Source organism: Orcinus orca, chromosome 14 (genome assembly GCF_937001465.1).
Source record: "Orcinus orca chromosome 14, mOrcOrc1.1, whole genome shotgun sequence".
Lineage (NCBI taxonomy): Eukaryota > Metazoa > Chordata > Mammalia > Artiodactyla > Delphinidae > Orcinus > Orcinus orca.
In genome coordinates, this window is record NC_064572.1 from 39,405,068 (window position 1) to 39,419,607 (window position 14,540).

Sequence of the window (14,540 nt, forward strand, 5' to 3'; positions counted from 1 at the left end):
ACCTGAGGAGGTTTCCTTTTCTCAGTAATATGAATTAATAATTCTGAAACTAATTTCTATGTATTCTAGAATTGGACAAATACATAAATATATACTAAGGATAGCGGCAACCAGCTTTCTGAGGGTTGGAGAAGGGAATTATATGGAAATGAGAAGACCAGAATTCTATGGTATTGGATTAAATTTGGAGTTATCAATATAAATTGATAGACCTTCCATAAGTCTGCCTGCTGAGAGACCTAGAAGCAGCACCAAAACAGCAATGAGCATACCTTGAACCACTAGGAGGAACTAGACCTCCATGAAGAAATGGCTGATTCCAGGGCTGAGGCACTAAAAGTACAAGAAGAGCTTTGAATGTTGTGTTGAGCCTCAAAGTAAGAAAATACTCAAAGGATGGTGGGGCATGTCAAGAGGACATGAAGGCTTGAGGGCTTGAAGGACCCTCAACAGCCAAGATTCTGACAATCTGACTTGAAAATGATTATGATAGTAGCAGATTATAATCCCACTGGAAAAAATACAATGTTTGAGTCCATCCTGATAAATAAATAGGAAAGAAGGAAAAGGAAGAAATGACTACCATAAACTGAAGAAAGCCACACAGCAGGAACTGTGGCCTTTGGCACAGAGATGCAGTGCACCAGTGGTTACCCAGAAGGGAGAACGCTGGAAGGCAAAGAATTGCCTATCAGCCCTCTCTTCCACCCCTCTCTAGTCTCCTGCGAGTATCTCCCATTGATGGATCCTTACCAGAAGCTAGAGGTCATGGCAGCACATTGATGCAATCTATGCAGGTCAGATTCCTGGAAAATAGAAAACAGGATGACAGGATGGCTTGTGGAACTGCAGGAGCAAAAAAAAAAATGATCCAGAAAACTCTTTTTGACATGGTTGCCACAGAGGTTTTTCCAAAATAGACATTTAGTCGTTTTTGTTTTCTTTTATTAAACAATTATTGCCAAATAGACAGAACTTCATGAAAGTCAAAACTCTTCACAACTTGGTCCCAACCCTTTTTAGCTTTTCTCCACCACTGTCTTGCTCTATCTCATAAACCAAACTCCAATCTTATCAGACTATGTGATGTTCTTGAAGCCACTCACTCATTGCACTGTGGCTTTACCTACCTTTGTTTTCCCTTGCTTGGAGCACTCTTTTCTCACTTATTTAACACAAAATTTTCTACAAATTCTGAAAGGTCTGGGTCAAATATAACCTCATTTCTCTTCTTCCCAACCACCATTAGGCAAGTGAAGTTTTACTCCACTTTCATGAGGCAGAGGTAACTGATGAGAGATTTGTGCTTCAATAATACTTACTCCAAAATCAATTGTCAACACATACCATGTAATATATTTTTTTTATCTCTTTCCCAGGTGAACTGAGATCTTTGTATTTTGGCCATGTTCCTGATATAGAATTCAGGCACTCTATAAATAATTGTTGAGATGAATATATGATGACTCAAATTATACAGAAATCTGATTTTCACACTATGCTTTATGAAACTCTACATTCAGTTACAATGTTTGAAGAGTCAATTCCTCAGATCACTACCTTCATCACCACAAAGCTAATTCAACCAAACCACCAGATCTTATGTTTATTTAATATGTAATATTTTTTGAACAAAAAATTCCACTGCTAAAACATATTGAAAAAGTACTAAGACATCACAGAACATTTTAAGAATATCTTGCATTTATATAACTGACATTGAAAAGTACATATACATTTGGCCCTTGTATCCACAGTTGGTTGAATCTGTGGATATGGAGGGTGGATACCCAAGTATGATTTTTTTTATATATATATATATATATATATATACACACACACACACACACACACACACACATACAGATATATACATATTTATATTATTTTCTATATAATGAATAATATATATAAAATGACTGGGTTTTTATGTCCCCCTTTTATAAATAAAGAAATGAAGAAGCAAAATAATTAAACAACTTGCTCAAGGTCATATATCTTGCAATGAGGCAGAACAGAATGTTCCTGATGGATAGGATTTTCTTTAAAGGAGTTTATGAAAACAAAGGAGGAAATGCCAGTAAAGAGACAGGTTCTCCTAATAATGGCTATAATTCCCTGTGCTGTACAATATACTCTTTCTGTTCTATACATAGTAGTTTATATCTCTTAATTCTGTACCCTTATCTTGCCCCCCACCCCCCATCCTTCTTCCAACTGATATCCACTCATTCTGAGGCAGGAGATAGGTGGGCTCCAAGCTAGGCATTCACAACTGGCCTCCTGTTCACACTTCCTGGGGTGAGAAGATGGGCTCCAGGCCAGACATTCATTACCAGTCCCCTATTTATATTTCCTGAAGCAAGAGACAAGCAGGCTCCAGGATTACATATTTATGACTGGACACTTGTCTATATTTCGAGATCTGCACCTCGATATAAAAACGAGCAACAGAAATAGGGTAAATAACCAGACATTGGACATTCTTATGGCAGGGACAGAGTGGGACTAAACCCTGTTAAAAGATCAAGAGGTCATACATTTCCCATCCTTGGGGCAAGGGAAACATTGCACATGCGCAGAAAGGCTCCTTGGCGGTCAAAAGGAGGGGGCACCACCCCATAATATGTGATGCTAAGACCGTCCCATAGGCCTCTGGGCTGTAATCCATCTTGGAAAAAAGTTGCACCCGCATGTTGGGGAGGGTCCTAGGGCAGGGCAGGTGTGGAAAAAGAAACCAGATAATTGGCCAAAGGTAAACAAAGACCCGGAAGAACTGCCCTATATAAGTGACTTAGCGGCCTCTTTACTGCACTCCTCCTCATTAGGGAGGACGCCCACACCCTTTCTCTCCAGGTGTGCATCTCTGCCTTGCCTCCATCTTAACTAAACAAACTGTTTCTCTGTGTGCTCTCCCACTTGTTGTTGTGCTATGTCTCTGATAATAAACTTTGTACCTGTTTTTACAGTTTTGCCTCCGTGAGAAATGCATTTTTCACTGAGGACGAGAGCCAGGGGGTGTGGTGTCTAGGAATCCTAGTTTTCATCCAGGCTACCCAGGTTCAATTCCTGCACAGGGAATTAAGATCTTGCTTCACGCCACCACTCACGGCTGCCTCTCTGAGATCAGTTTGTTTTCTATATCTGTGAGTTTGTTTCTGTTTTGCTACATACATTCGATTGTTTTATTTTTTAGATTCCACATATCAGTGATAACATAGCTGTATTTGTCTCTCTCTGATTTATATAATCATTATTTTGTAATAACGTTAAATGGAGTATAATCTATAAAGATACTGAATTACTATGTTGAACACCCAAAGCTAATATAATGCTGTAAATCAACTATACTTAAAAAAAAATTTACACAAGAAAAAAAAAAAAAAAAAGAGAGAGTCTCTCCTGGCAAAGGTCTTGGGAAAAAGCCAAACCTCCTGAACTTAAAATTGGAATGTCTACATCGAACCCCCTCTTCACCCTAGAGAAGCATCAGAAAAAATTGCCAATTCTGCCTGTGAAAAGGGAGGACAATTTTCTCTTGACATGGCTTCTTTCCCTCTTTCAGGTTGAGTAAATGATCCTTTTCTGTACAAGGAATGTCATCATGCTAGACTAAGGAGATTAATGCAAGTCTTAAATGAGAGTGATATGCTTCTTCCTCATTGACCAGGTCTGGCTGGGGAAATGAACTGCTGCCAATTTTTTGCACAAGAGAAATTGTTGCTCTTACTAGAATTACTCAGTTGAATCAGAGATTTGCTCTCATTAACTCCTCAGTGATTGCTACTATAAGAAGTGTTTGATTTTTGGCAACTTTTGCTGTAGGAAACAAAATCTCAAACTGGTTCCAAGAGGAAGGAATTTAATAAATAAATACCCACATGAAAGATGTGACTCTCTTGGACATTTAAGAACAGAAACACTGCAGGAGGAACTTGAACACCTGTAACTGGTAGGAGCGTCTAGACATGGGGCAGCTCTACAGGCACCTCAGTAGCAAAAGGAGTCACAGCGTTTCTGTTGAAGTAACTGGCCATGAACAAGAACACAGTTATACTTGCATGTCTGGTTCTTTCCAGTCTGCTAATCACTCACATGTTTTTAATATTTCTTAAATTAAATTCTCTAGACCTCCTGGTCTAGTGCTGTGCTACTTAAAATTTAATATGAATATGGACCATCTGGGAATCTTGGTAAAATGCAGATTGATTCAGGAGGTATTGGATAGAGCCTGAGATTTTGCATTTCTAATTAATTACCTGGTGATGCCAAAGATGCTTGTTCACAGATCATGGTTTGGGTGCAAGGTAGAGAATCTTACCAAGTCAGGCAATAAGTGTATTAGGCCAGTTTAAGGGCTTGACTGCCCTTAGGTCATGTGCCTATGATCTGTCGAATCACTTGGGACCAGGGTTTGGGGATAATTTCCTCATTGTATCAAATATACAGGGACTGTGAGAGGGGAAGTTCACCAAGGAAGGGACTGGGATTAGGCTGACACTCTAAATTATGCCTCCTATAAGCAGTTACTTTTGATTTTAGTTTTGATTTTAGTTCAGGAACTTCATCTACTGGTGAGTATCATCATAGAAGATCAAAAGAGAGTCAGACACTCAGAGCCTCCCTACTCACATTACCTCTTGCTTTAACTTTAAGATATGAAGAAGTGACCTCATTTTCCTATAGCCGACTTACAGTGGGGAGAATTGTATTCACTAGGAATTTCGCTAAAAACGTATCTCTCTTAAAAGCAACAACCTTGGTAACTGGCATGTATTATCAAAATCTGTGGTCTCATATATTTTTTTCTGCATGTTGTGGAAAAATCTAGAAACTGGGATTTTTAATGCAAATTCTCTATCCTGAAAATGGAGTGATCATCCTAGAATACACCCTTCATCTAATCACTGTCATTGATGATTCACCTCCAGAATAAAGACCAAGGTCTTCTGCTCTTCAGGGTTCTTCAGAATCTGATCTCAACTTATCTTTCTGTGTCATCTCCTACCACTTTGCCACGTCATACCCTGTGTCATCCCTATGTCATAACCAATTATTACCTACTTCAGAGAACATCTGAGACTCTGATTTTACTACAGCTCTTTTTACCTAAAATGTGATTCCTTGTATATTTGCAATTCATATCTCTGCTCATCTTCTAATCATTCCACTCACAGTTAGTTATATTATTTTCTTTGTTCCAACAGCCATCAGTAGGTACCCTAAAATAGCACTTAGTACAGTATATTTGTTTATGCATGCCTACTATGAAAATTATTTTAAATATTGTAGCTTCATAGATGAGCAATATTTTACTGAATGAATGAAGAGAATGAAGGAATCAGCTGGTCTTCAGAAGGAGAGTTGGAGATGCCGTGGTTAGGGGCATCTGGGGAGGTGAAAATGGGGAAAAAAACAAGCAAATAACAAGGTAAGCCATAGACAAGAAACACACTACACACCCAGTGAATGGACTCATACAGGTATTTCTGCCATTTGCTTCTCGCTTGACTCTATGCTGGGACTGTTCGTTTTCAGCAAGTTAGAATGATTTTTAAGTCCTGAATTCACAGCTGCTAGAATATTTACTTCTCCTAAATGAAACCACTCTTTTCATAATTCAGGATTCTGGTGCTACAACAGCCGCTGAATTGAAAGTCAGCACCAAAAGGTGACCCATGGAAATGGCAGGGAAAGTAAATCAAATATCAAATAAAGCCAATTCCTTCACTCTCCCCAGCTGATTACTGTTCTTTAGAAGATAAAATATTTAATCCATCCTAGAGCTATGGAATCCAGGGGCTCTTATTACTGAACAGCTTTATTGCAACAGATTAGATGTGTTCATCTTAGCACTTTATAACTTTGCCTGGAAAACATGTATACTCATGAGGTGATTTGGCTAAGCTTCATTGGCTTATATTTATCCCAGAGAAAAGAAATTTATTTTTCTTTGCAGAAGTAGCTCAGTGCTTTCCTGTTTTCTCATGCCATCCTTGATTTTAAATGATTACAGTTTTAACCGTCTGATCCAGAGATTTTATATCTTATGCTTCCCTTTTGCTCTAGAGGGCATGACGTGAATGCATTTACTATGTAACAGGTAGTCTATTATTATAAAGAACGCTTTACTTTAGTCAGCTCAAAGAAATGCTAATAGACATTACGAGTTAATAGCAGGAAGAAAGAGAAGAGAGAGAGAGAGAGAGAGAGAGAGAGAGAGAGAGAGAGAGAGAGAGATGTGTGTTGTGTTTCCATTTGGATGGTTTGTCTTTATTTCAGTAGACCAATCTCCTCTCCCCTGCAAAAATAGAAGAAAAGACAGAGAAAGTCACAGGAAGAGGAGAAGTGCCAGAGGGGGAAATACACTAGTCCACACCGGGGGCAGAGCAGCTATAGCCAGCCTACTTCTCCTCTTATCTCTCTGGTGGGTCGTGGCAGCCTTTTCAAGCTTAAACTCCACAGTGATGTTAGAGGCAACGTTTCGAAAGGCCATGGAAATGCTTGATATCCACTTCAGTCAAACATATTGAGAGGCCTCAGTGGCACTTTGCACACCATCATCTTCCACTGCATGCAGTCCTTTTGGTCCTGGGAACTATGCATGTACAGCAGCAAGTATTGGGCTGGCCAAAAAGTTCGTTCGGGTTTGTCCATAAGATGTTACGAAAAACCCGAACGAACTTTTTGGCCAGCCCAATATTTTTGTTTGTTTGTTTAGCTCACACTGGCAGCTGTTTGCATCCAGGACCTTGCACATCTCCCAGCAGACTCCATGTGCTTGTGATACTTCATACTCCATGTAAAGTAGAGTGGGCACCACTTAGCCTCTTGAAATTCTTTTATCATTGCTTCTGCTGCCCACCAGGTGAAGTTTGAGAGTCTCCACTAGTTCTTCTGGCCCTGACTGTTGCCAGAGGGAGAGGCTCGGGTCTTCCCACAGGGCAAATTCTGCTGGTTGTGTATATGTCAGAGCTGTTCAGCTTGGAAGGAATTTCCTGTCTGGGGCTCCACCATTGTGGGAAGCCACAGGGACATGCTGACGGGGCAGTGCCGAGGCACCTCGCCATTGCTGTCTGCGAGGCAGCACCCGGAGGCTTGGCTGGGCTGCACCAAGGCTGTCGTGGGTTTCTAGTGCAGGCAGGGCAAAGGCTGGGTCAATTGCAGCAGAAGCAGAAGCTGGTGGAGGCCCCAGAACATAGCCTGGTCAGGCTCTTTTCTTTCTGGTGGAAGCTGGCCCTCTCCAAAAATGGGGAATTCCTGTTTTGATTTCTGCTGGTGGAGAGGTCACTCTTTGCGTAGGGAACAGGAGTTATTTTCTTCTTTGCCAAGACAATCAGAGAGGTGGCAGGCAAGTTGACCGTGCTGCTAGCATTTTGTTCTGGTTCCTGGCCATCTGAAGGCTGCTGATTTTCTGCACTGCTACTCTGAGTATTCTGAGAATTAGAGATGGAAATGGCAGGACCAGCATTGTTGCTGACACCCCACTGGTTGGGGTTGGCAGAGACTATTCTGTACCTTGTGAGATGGGAAAGGATTGCTGCTGCTGGTCAGATTAGGTAAAGGCTGGGCCCTCAGGGCGATAGTATAGCCCTCCAATTCTGTGCTCTTGTGTCCCAGGAGCTGATGGGCGGCCATCACCTCGAACTCCTGGCCCATCAGTGAGTACTTGATCTCTTCTTGTGTGTAACCTATTGACACCATCAACTCTGGGGGGGGTCTTTGTAGTCAGAGAGCAGTTCCACATAAGGCTTTAGTTCATCGTTATGACCCCAATTTATCCATGAATCTTTCATAATTTGATCAAAAGTGCCTCTCTTGCTGGGAGTGCTTCTCTTAGTGGAACTGAGAATGAGAAATTTCTTGAGCAGGTTTTCACACTCCATGGACAAGTAGAAGGGAATATGGTATATTTCACTCAGTAACTTCTCCCATGGCTTCTTGAGATAAGAAGGCAGGGATCAGATGACCCCTGCATATAGGATGACTCTCAGCCTCCACACCTCCCACACGGGTCTATCTTAAATTTTTCCCTGGAGTAGTTCTGGGGTAGCAAAATTACTGCCACAGAAGTTACGTAGCTGGTTGCCAAAGGTGAATTTGTTGCTGAAACCAGAGTCTACCATCTTGATGTCCATGTCAGCATCCGAGAGCAGGTTTTCTGCCTTTCAGTCTCTATAAACAACCCACTTCTGTTGGCAGCACTGCACAACAGATATTTTCTGGTGGAATTTTCTTCAAGCCTCTTTTCCTTTCATGTGCCATGAGCTACTAGGTAATCAAACACATCTCTTCCACTAGCACATTCCATGATGAGGTAGAATGTTTTCTCAGTCTTGAGATTAAATAGCTTTTCCTCTCTTGGTGAAAATAAACCCTGAATTTTCTAAAGTTTAGTACTGAGATTCATACTCACTGTCAATTCACTCTCAGAAATACATAACTTGAAGTTATAGAAAAATAGAGCCTAGGAATTTCAATATTTATCTTGAAGTGGCAGATTTATAATCCACATAAGAAAGTGCTTAATTTCCCTCTAGTTAATTGTATCCAGTAGTTTTTAGAGGATTTGCTAGGTACACAAACAATCACCATTGGTGGTAGTGTAAACTGGTGTAAATATCTTTCAGTGGGGATGTCACAGTATCTATGAAATTAAAACACGCATGTGCTTTTAACTTACAGTTCCATTTTTATAAATCTATTATACTTATATGGACACATATGGAAATGCTTATATGGACACAAAGATATGTGTGCAGGGATGATCACAGCAGCATTATTTATAATAATGAAAAATATTTGTAATGATGAAGAACATGAGCTGAGATGAATGTCCATCCATAAAGAGATGACAAATTATCTATGGTACATTCATCCTTTGCTTAATGGATTCCTATCATTTTGCTCATCCAGATAACTTTTATCCTTGTGATACCTGTTTAGAGATGTGGAGAGACCATTATTGAAACCACACCCAGTTCCTGCTCCCAACAATGTGGTTTAAGATGGAAATTGGCATATTTTAATTTCTCTGTCTGTAGGCCCACAATTACCCAATGTTCCAGACTTGGGTAATTGAACAAGGATGTGACAGTCATGATTCCCTGGACTTTTACATACAGGTGATTGAGCCAGAGATGGATACCTAACCCAAGCTGAATCAGTTAAAGTCATGCCATAGATTTTTTTTGAAGTGGAAATAAAAAAGGGAACCTGGGAATTTTTTGGTAGCCTCATTCCCCTTCCTGTAGAAATTATTAGCTTTGCAATGAGAGAGACGATCCAGCTGACAATATGCAAGAATCTGAGTTTAGAGAAGAGTGTACAAAATTTTGATTTCAGGAAATACTGAGGCCCAGCTCCACCTTCTGATACTATAGTTTAATTATTTAATCCTTCTTTGCAATTCATGAACCAATAATTTTTGTTTTGATATTATATTGGTGAGTAAAAAGGCACATTTCATAACAACATGAATAATTTGGTATAATTTTTATAAACCTTACACCTTATTTGTATATGAATCTAAAAGTCATCATATAAGACACAGAGCAAAGTGTTGACAGCGATTTACCCTTGTAGTGGGCAAAACGAGAGGGAAACACTTCTGTTTTTACATTGTATACTTTTATACTGACTAGCGTTTTAACAGTTAACTCTATTAGTTTTATAGTTGAAAAATAATTTTAAAATCCCATCAACTGAAAACTTCGAGGAAGAGTATATGAAGAAAAACAAACAAGTGCCTTGCACCACTCACTCTTGAATATTCTGATGCCGAGGGCACCTGCATTCACTGGTTTCACACTGAAGCCGATAGAGAAGCGTAATTGCTTGTGATAGAAAGCCAAAGTTGCGGAGTGATTTCCCAACTCAAAAATGCCTGATTTATGAACATCTGGCAGGTAAAGAGAAAGCTACTAGCCCAGGCTAACTTGCCAGGAGACAGCATAGCAGAGTGAGAAATGCTTCAGGTTTGCATCTTGAATTGTGACCCTCTGTTTACTAGCTAACGAAGTGAGTTATTTAGCCTTTCTGCACCTCTGTTCCTCATCAATAAAATGTGCTAACAGTGATTCTTAACTCATAAGATTGCTATGAAGTTTAGCAGAAACAGTGCATGACAAAGCCTGGCACATACAATGCACTCTCTCTATGCAAATGTTAGCCATCCGCGTTGCAGAAGGCAGAATGTCCTCTAGATGCTCAAGATTTCACTGCATCTCTGTATTTTTTTTCTAATGCAAAGCTTGGTATCTGTTACCAGGTACAGAGAGCAAATCCCTTGGAATAACGATTTTCCTGTCATGGTGACAAATTTCGACATGTTCGAATCAATTTCTTCAGAATTAATTCTTGTCCCACATATCTGCACATCATTTGATTGGAGTACAGGTACACTTACGTTTATTAAGTTCATCACAATAAAAGCAGAGAGCTTGTTTTACTTCATCTTTGCCATTTCAAAAGTTCTAAGATTCATGTTTTTTTTTCACATAGTACAAATTCCTGAAGTCTGATATCCCTTCAAATCAATGGAGTCTTTCAATATGCACCATCCAGGCAGCAGGCCGGGAGCTACTTGGGAGGTAGGGTGTTATTGCCTGAAATGGGCAGGCTTGGCCAAAGCCATCCATTGTATCGTGGCTCTATGTCTTATTTACATTGCTAATACTAGATGCGTTGGGTTTAGTTGCCTTTTAAAATGTCCTCAAAAATAGTACACTATGACCAAGCAGTGAAACAGACGATATTGTATATTCAAAGAATTATAGAATAGAGCAGCATGATATATATTAGAACTCTATATCTAAATACATCTAAAATAAAATTTCTAGGGCTTCCCTGGTGGTGCAGTGGTTAAGAATCCGCCTGCCAATGCCAGGGAACCGGGTTCGAGCCCTGGTCCAGGAAGATCCCACATGCCGTGGAGCAACTAAGCCCGTGTGCCACAACTACTGAGCCTGCGCTCCAGAGCCCATGAGCCACAACTACTGAGCCCACAGGCCACAGCTATTGAAGCCCACGTGCCTAGAGCCCGTGCTCCAAACAAGAGAAGCCACCGCAATGAGAATCCCACGCACTGCAACAAAGAGTAGCCCCTGCTCACCGCAACTAGAGAAAGCCCTCTCACAGCAATGAAGACACAACACAGCCAAAAGCGAAAAAATAAATAAATAAATTTATATTTAAAAAATAAATTAAATTTCTATGTCAGAAAGTATTGTGTTGGAAGTTGACTATACTTTATCTTCCTTTGTTGTTCATAAAATAATAGCACTATGATAGATTTTAACTTAAATTCAAATAAATATACTAATCCACATCAAGAAATATGTGGGCTTCTTCACTCTCAGGGCTTCCCACTTTATTCTGGCCCACTGTCCTCCAGTGCAGTATCTACTGACTACAGGCTATATGCCAGGTCTATTGATGGGTACTGTTTTTCTTCCACCAGGGGTCAAAGCTTTTCCTACCACATTCTATCCAAAACAAAGACCTTTCTCCGACAATCATTTGCAGTGGCTGTACTTTCACTTCTAATCCCTATACTTTTGCTGCCATTATGAGCAAACAGATTCAGTGACTGAGCCAGAGTCTGCTTTTGATACAGAGGCCTTTACAAGTGGACCCTGCCACTGAGACAATTGATTCCTGAGGAAAAATACATTTACTTGTAGAAAGGATGCAACTTATTATGAACTGTAAAGTTCATCTAGTTCTCAGATATCTATCAAACTCACAAAGCAGATGCAGTGCTAATGTCAAATCTCTAGTATTTGAGATAATATCAGTTTGGACACATACGGTCAAAGAAAGCACATAGGAAAGAACTGAACAGTACTGCCCCGGGCTTCTGTCACTGAGAAAAGGAGAACACACAGGACCACTCAGAATTGCCATAGAATTTTGGTTGTACTAAAAATACAGATATGAGAGTCAGGAAATTCGGGTCATCAAGGAGGAAAGTGGGAGTTTTCAGGGAGAAACAGAGATTTTCTTATTGGAAAACCCATTATAATTGGAGAGGAAGCCAAAAATGTCCAAGAGATAAATCTTAAAGATGCATGAAGCTCCTAGGAGATGCAACAGTGGCTCTGTCTTCCATACACAGAACTTTCCCAACTCAAAAGCCCCCTGTGTATCTTTAACTCAGGGATCACTTCTAGCAGTGGGAGACATTCACATTATGAAAGGTAGGTGCGTGGGGATGAGACACACTGAAGGCACCACAGCCTTAAGCCACCATCTCATGTGTATCCTTTGACGTCATTTCTTTGAAGAAACTGTCATATGGGAACATTTGCTATTTAAAATGTTCCTTTTTTATTTCTGCCCCACTGTAACTTTTTCCCCGGTGGTGTTTAGTTGAATTTCCACAGTTAAATGCAACTACGCTATAATCCAATTAAGGCCATATTTCTGAATCAGAACTCTCAGGATATCACGGGAAGGTTCACTGCATACCTTAATACCCTGGTAATTTTATTCCCTGCCACATTGGGGATTAATGGGATATTTATGGAGAAAACATTAGAATGTGCCATGCATGATATTGAGTTTTTGAGGAAATATGATTTAAGTTTCAAAGAGCTTATAACCAGGCTTTGTAACTGATGCTTTTTTTTTTTTTTTTTTTTTTTTTTGCGGTACACGGGCCTCTCACTGTTGTGGCCTCTCCCGTTGCGGAGCACAGGCCCCAGACGCGCAGGCTCAGCGGCCGTGGCTCACGGGCCCAGCCGCTCTGCGGCATGTGGGATCTTCCCGGACCGGGGCACGAACCTGTGTCCTCTGCATCGGCAGGCGGACTCTCAACCACTGCGCCACCAGGGAAGCCCGTAACTGATGCTTTTTTAAAGTGAGTTCTAACTGGGCAGGAACAGCACACTTGAGGAGGCTCACGTGAGCCTACCATCTTCACATTCAGGTACATCTGAAAATGGATTCAAATTCTTGAATTTCTTATATTTAGGTCAGGCCCTTGCTCTCACACTGAAATTTTGTCTTTCCTTCTTCCTATCACCCAACACCTAACAGAAAACCTTTGGAATATCTTTGACCATGCATGTAATAGATTTTCAAATTTTATTTGTTGATTAAACAAATAAATGCATGAGCAAGTGAACACATGAGTGCATAAACAATGAATCAAAAAGTTTATTTTCTGACTTAATTTAATATCTACTCTTAGTTCTAAGCATTGATGAGCAGAGTTCTAATGACCCCATTGTGGTCAATAGGTGACATCTTTCTCCCTTTATCTCTGAGATGCACAGTCACACCCTCCCCCTCAAGTTTCTAGGACCCTCCTTTTTTAAAGCTCTGTCTCCAGGAAATTGACAAATCAAGCCACTCTCCTGATTAGCTGGACCTTCCACCTTGTTTCACTGGCTTTTGGATAAACATGACTTAGCAGCTTTCCCTACAAAAAGAAGACTTGCTGAATGACTAAATCTGACTAAATCAATATCTTCTCCCTCCTACTCTTTCCTTTTTTGCCTTCCACACCCCCATCCTTCATTTTTCTCCTAATTCCTCAATATGGTGCCTCATTCTGCTTCTGACTTTTCAACTATAACCTCATTATTTGCTTACTGATTAAATCATGCACTTCCTCAGCAACTTCTTCCTGAATTCTGTGGATGTCTTTTAGATCCTCCTAAATCTCTTCACCACATTTCAAAGTCTACTTCTGTGTATATACTGTGTTACAAATGAACTTGAACTTATGCCATGAAAGAACAGTAAAAGCTTTGCCATTCGTTTCACTGCTTGTTTTTATTCCACTGTTTTCACTTCGCTGGGGTAATGCCCAACTCTCAAGGGGAGGTCACTGCCAGGGGAAAACTGCTGGGCAGTTAATGTCTAACTCATACCAACTGGTCTCTGTACCTGAAGCCTAAAGTGTACATTCAAGGCATTAATTATATTCACAGTGTGCAACCAACCTCATTACAGGAAGTAACTGCTAAATGGGTTCAGGCTTTCCATTTAGGAAGAAAAAGAAGTTCTGGAGCTAGATAACAGTGAATGTGTTTTAGGCAAAAGTTTGTCTTGAAAAAGAGCAAGGTAAAGTGGGAGTGGAGAGGCTTGAGATCTAATCCCTCACTTCCAAGAGTGAGATCTGCCCTTGTGTTTAAGACACTTCTCGAGGCTTAATTTCACGCTCTGTAAAATGAGATAATAATATCAAAACTATAGGCGTGTGATGATAAAACCAAATTATGTATGTGTACGTGTGTGTGTGTCACATCACAAAATAGGACATTTAATACGTATCAGTGTATTTCAACTACTGGTCTCTGTACCTGAAACCCTGTACCCATTTAGCAGTGACTTCCCATAATGAGGTTGGTTGCACACTGTGAATATAATTAATACCCTGAATGTACACTTCAAAATGAATAAAATGGTAAATTATCTGTTATTTGTATTTTACCACAATAAAAAACCACACAGACACACACACACACGTTTATAATCTTCCTCTTCCCAATGTTTTTCATAACTCCCTTTACTTAAAAGTTATGTCAATA

General features: G+C 40.2%; 1 pseudogene; it reads right to left on the bottom strand.

Annotated features, from left to right (window-relative positions):
- Positions 1–6,516: 6,516 nt before the first annotated feature.
- LOC101277199 (serine/threonine-protein kinase MARK2-like) lies at positions 6,517–10,330 on the bottom strand (annotated as a pseudogene).
- Between the last annotated feature and the right edge of the window lie 4,210 nt (positions 10,331–14,540).